Raw genomic sequence first — 5,315 nt, forward strand, 5'->3', positions numbered from 1 at the left:
GCTGGGGATGAAGGGTTTGGGGTGTAGGAAGAGACTCTGAGCTGGGCCAAGGGGTTTGGAGTGCAGTTGGGGGTGTGGGGTCTGGAAGGGAGTTAAGGTGCAGGAGGGGGTTCCAAGCTGGGGCTTGGGGTGTGGGCTCCGGCTAGGCGGTGCTTACCTCAAGTGGCTCCTGGGCAGCGGTGCAGGGGGCTAAAGCAGGCTCCATGCCTGCCCTGGCTCTGCGCTGCTCCTGGAAGCAGCCAGCATGTCTGGCCCCTAGGCAGAGGGGCCACACCCGCAGCACCGCATCCACAACTCCCATTGACTATGGTTCCCAGCCAATGGGAGTGGCGGAGCCAGCACTGTGGGCAGCATGAGGAGCTTCCCTGATTGCCCCTGCTCCTAGGGGCCACAACGATATGCTGGTTGCTTCCGGTGCTGCACGGAGCCGATTGGACTTTTAATGGCCTGGCAACCCTAGCTTCCCCCTGCAGTGGGGCAAGCGGCGCTTGTGGCTCCAGCCCTGTGGGGGGATGCCTAGGCTCGGGGCTTCCAGCCCACAGCAAAACACTTGCCACAGCCGGATGAAATTAAGCAGCAGGCCAAATCCGGCCAGTGGGCCATAGGTTCCCCACCCCTGTTTTAGGGGAACTTATTTACGTAGGAAGTGAACAGAGCACTGACTGCTGTAATCTAACCTGGCTGGATTCTTTGTGTTACTCTCAGGCCTTGGCTACATTTGCAGATGTACAGCGCTGTGAGGTTAAACCTGACTTCGTACAGCTGAGTAGGGAAAGCGCTGCAGTCTGTCCACACTGACAGCGGCCCAGTGCACTGTCGTGGCCACATTTGCAGCATTTGCTGCGCCATTGGGAGCAGTGCATTATGGGCAGCTATCCCACAGAGCACCTCTTCCCATTCTGGCGGGAAGGGGGCGTGGGTGCTGGGCATTCTGGGTCCTGTCCCAACCCCCCGTGATGCATTCCTTCGCATCCCAGAAATCCCTTTGTTTCCGTCCACCTTTGGCGCCATCTTTCAACGGTTTCTGTGCAGCGCGATCTGTTGTCTGCGGGAAATGGAGCCCCAACTGCTGAGGTATATGCTGACTTATCTCGCCAGCACATCACGTTTGGCTGTCAAACTATTCCTTAAGATCCAAAGTGAGAGTGAGGAGTCCAACGATGCTATCGAGCCGCGTAACGCCTACGACACGAAATTGCTTGTGGCATTCACGGACATGCTCAGCACCGTGGAACGCCGCTTTTGGGCTCGGGAAACAAGCACCGAGTGGTGGGATCACATCGTCATGGAAGTCTGGGATGACGAGCAGTGGCTGCAGAACTTTCAGATGAGAAAAGCCACTTTCATGGGACTGTGTGAGGAGCTCGCCCCCACCCTGCGGCACAAGGACACGAGATTGAGAGCTGCCCTGCCAGTGGAGAAGCGGGTGGCTATTGCAATCTGGAAGCTGGCAACTCCAGACAGCTACCGGTCGGTCGCAAACCAGTTTGGAGTGGGAAAGTCGACCGTTGGAATCGTGTTGATGCAAGTGTGCAGGGCCATTAATCGCATCCTACTCAGAAGAACCGTGACTCTGGGTAACGTGCAGGAAATAGTGGATGGCTTTGCCCAAATGGGGTTCCCTAACTGAGAAGGGGCGATATATGGGACGCACATTCCTATTCTGGCACTACCCCACCTAGGATCCGAGTACATGAATCGGAAGGGGTATTTCTCTATGGTTCTCCAGGCGCTTATGGATCACCGTGGGCGTTTCATTGACAATAACACAGGCTGGCCCGGAAAGGTGCATGACGCACTCATCTTTCGGAACACTTGGCTGTTCAGGAAGATGCAGGCCGGGACTTTTTTCCCAGAGCGGAAGATCACGGTAGGGGAAGTTGAAATGCCCATTGTGATCCTTGGAGATCCCGCTTACCCGTTAATGCCGTGGCTCATGAAACCCTACACAGGGAGCCTTGACAGCAGCAAGGAACGGTTCAACTACAGGCTGAGCCGGTGCCGAATGACACTGGAGTATGCCTTTGGCTGTTTAAAGGGCCGCTGGCGATCTCCGTATGGGAAGCTGGACTTGGCCGAAAACAGCATCCCCGCGGTTATATCCACATGCTGTGCCCTCCATAATATTTGTGAAAGGAAGGGTGAAAGCTTCACTCAGGCATGGACCTCCGAGGTTCAACACCTGGAGGCTGAATTTGCACAGCCAGAGAGCAGAGCTATTTCAGGGGCCCAGCCCGGTGCTGCAAGGATTAGGGATGCCTTGAGGGAGCAATTTGAGGCTGAAAACCAGCAGTGATATCTGGTGCCCTGCACGGGAGTGAAGTGCAGTAGTTCCAATCTTTAGGAATCAGTGTCTGCTTAGCAGACAAGCAGACTTGCAGTGCCTGTTATTTCCTGGGCTAAGGAGTCTTTTACTTTATGCAATAATAAAGAATGTTTTCAAAGCCAAAGAATCCATTTATTGAAAAGAAACAAGGGGGTGGAGTGGGGAACAGTACAATCACAGATTCGCGTATGTCCTGTCTGGTGTGCTGTGCAGTGAGTGCTGCACTTCAGGACAGCTATACTGCATGGTGAGGGGGTTGAGTGCAGAGGGTAAGGGTCGTGGTTTTCAGGACTGGGTGGTGAAGATACTGGTGTTGGAGGCAGCTGGTGGTGTGAAGAACATGGAAGTTGGGGAAAGTGGGTTGAAGGTGACAGTGGGGCACAACGGAAAGAGTTTTGGGACAAGGGCTGTAGGGGGGGTGGCGTTTGCTTTTGCGGTACTGCTCCTCTTTCTGCATGGCTACCAGCTCCTGGATAGCATCTGCTTGGCGCTCCAGGATGCTTATGAGCCTATCAGTGCTTTGCTGCCAGTGCGCGGTGCTTTGCCGCCGGTGCGCTGCATTTTCCTGGCGGATCCTGCTTTCTCTCTCCCTCCAGTTCTGTGCTTTCTCATTCTCTTTAATAGATTGCCGCATCAGTTCTTGCAGCATGTCTTCTTTGCTTTTTCGCGGTCTCTTCCTGAGTCTTTGCAGTCTCTGAGCAGGCGATAAGAGGGACGGCTGAGGTCTCAAGGTTGATGCAGCTGTATAGGCAAAATGCAACATTTAACAGAGGCAGCATTGTTTATACCAGACAGAGTAATGATTCCCCCTTAAGGAGTAGAAAACACACAGGGTCTACACAATAGCATAATTTTCCCGTCCGAAACAGAGCACACATATCCCACGGGAGCCTCAAAATGATTGTTTCAGGGCTGCACTGTCCTCTGGGTTTCTGTGCCTTGGGGAGAGCCAACAGCTTCAGTTGAACACTGTCCCAACATTTTCCACAGGATTTCGTCCTGGACGATATCTCGCTGCTGAGGGTGACCTGGGAAGCAAGGGAGGATCTTCTACTGCAATGCGGCTTCCGCCCTGGCCCATATGCAGCTTGCCTGTGTGCAGCAATGGTCCCCTCGCGGCACAATGGCACGGACACGTTAGCCTGGCTGGGACAAGGACCACGGTGGCTCTCCCGATAAACCTGCGCAAGCGCATTGCACACGTTCTGGATGAGACATTTGAGGAGATTACCGAGGCCGATTACCGCGATGTGATAAACCACATCAATGCACTATTCCGCATCTAGGCATGCATGCCTAACCCTCCTCTCCCAAAGAGCCCGCACTGAAAAAATTCCTTCCCGGAAAAAAAAACGCTTACCGGGAATCTGCTCTTCTGTTTGTCCTCCACCAAGTACCGGCCGCTGCGACTGGCTACCTTCCTCCTGGCTCGAGAAGAGCTCCTGGCTGCATGGCTCCAGGGATTCCGGGGTGTCTCCATCTGGCCCACCACCCTCACTCCCATTTTCCTCCTCCTCCCCCCCCCACACCAGCTCTGAAGTGTCCATGGTGGTGCTCGGAGTGGAGGTGGGGTTAACCCCAAGTATCGCATCCAGCTCTTTGTAGGATCGGCAGGTCGCGGGGGGAGCACCCGAGCGGCTGTTTGCGTCGCGGGCTTTGCAGTAGGCACTCTGCAGCTCCTTCACTTTAATCCTGCACTGCAGGGTGTCATGGCCCCTTTCCATCATGTCCTTTGATACCTTCCCGAAGGTATCGTAATTCCTACGGCTGGAGCGCAGCTGGGACTGTACAGCTTCCTCCCCCCCCAAACACTGATGAGGTCCAGCAACTCGCCATTGCTCCATGCTGGGGCTCGCTTGGCGCGTGGAGGCATGGTCACCTGGAAAGATTCGCTGATAGCACGCCACGGCACGCTGGGCTGAGCAAACAGGAAGGGGATTTTTAAAATTCCCAGGGAATGTAAAGGGTGGGTCACATGGTTGGTTACCTGAGGCCAGGGCAGTAGAGTTTGAACTGATGACTAGAATGGCTAGAACAGGCATTGTGGGATACTGCCGAATACTTCTGGAGGCCAGTCACAGTGCATCGGGCAGCCACACTGGCGCCGCAGCGCTGCAGCGGCAGCGCAATACACGCTATTCCTCTCGGGGATGTGGAGTACATGCAGCGCTGCAACCACGGAGATACAGCACTGCAAATGCCTTGCCAGTGTGGACGGGGAGTGAGTTACAGCGCTGGGGGCAGCTTTACAGCGCTGCAACTCGCAAGTGTAGCCAAGGCCCCAGAGTGAGGTTCCTGTAATAATCATTGGTCTATCACTTTCTCTTAAGACTTTTCACACCAATCAGTCTGATGCTGCTGAGGCATGATTAGCTTCACTGTAATACAGGTGAAGACTGGTTAAATCACATTGCATTTTCACTAGCTGTTTAATGCTCACTTACTCTTACTTTTCAGGGTCTCTCTTTATTTCTAAAATGTAGGAATTAAAACAAAACAAACATTACGATATAAACTACAAAAGTCATGTTAGCATGTATGAACTCTCTAACTTCAAATGGTTCCTGCAAATGAACAGTTAAATGTTGTAATAGCAACAGAAATTGCACATTGTGCTAATATAGCTCAATTATAAAGGCCAATAATCAGAGGAAGTGATAGTTACTTTCACCTAAGGGAGGTTCTTCCTTCAAAAGACTATGCACTAACTGTCGTCTTAAATTTTTATCTCTTCCTTCTATATGTTCAGGGCAATCACTTATAAAACTATATTTCGAAGAGGATCAGTCTTTAAAATGTGCCATTGTTTCCCAGTTATCATTCTTAACATGGTAAATATTAATGTATTTTATTCTATTCACTTAAATGTATCCTATTCACTTGTAATATTTCTTCCCCATCACATCAGCATGTTTTACTCTCTCTAACCATTTTTAGCAGCTCCAACTTTATAAGATATCCAACTAATCTCAGTGACACTTTACTGAAT

The sequence above is a fragment of the Terrapene carolina genome, unplaced genomic scaffold (assembly GCF_002925995.2).
Source record: "Terrapene carolina triunguis isolate 2854851 unplaced genomic scaffold, T_m_triunguis-2.0 Scaffold69, whole genome shotgun sequence".
NCBI lineage: Eukaryota > Metazoa > Chordata > Testudines > Emydidae > Terrapene > Terrapene triunguis.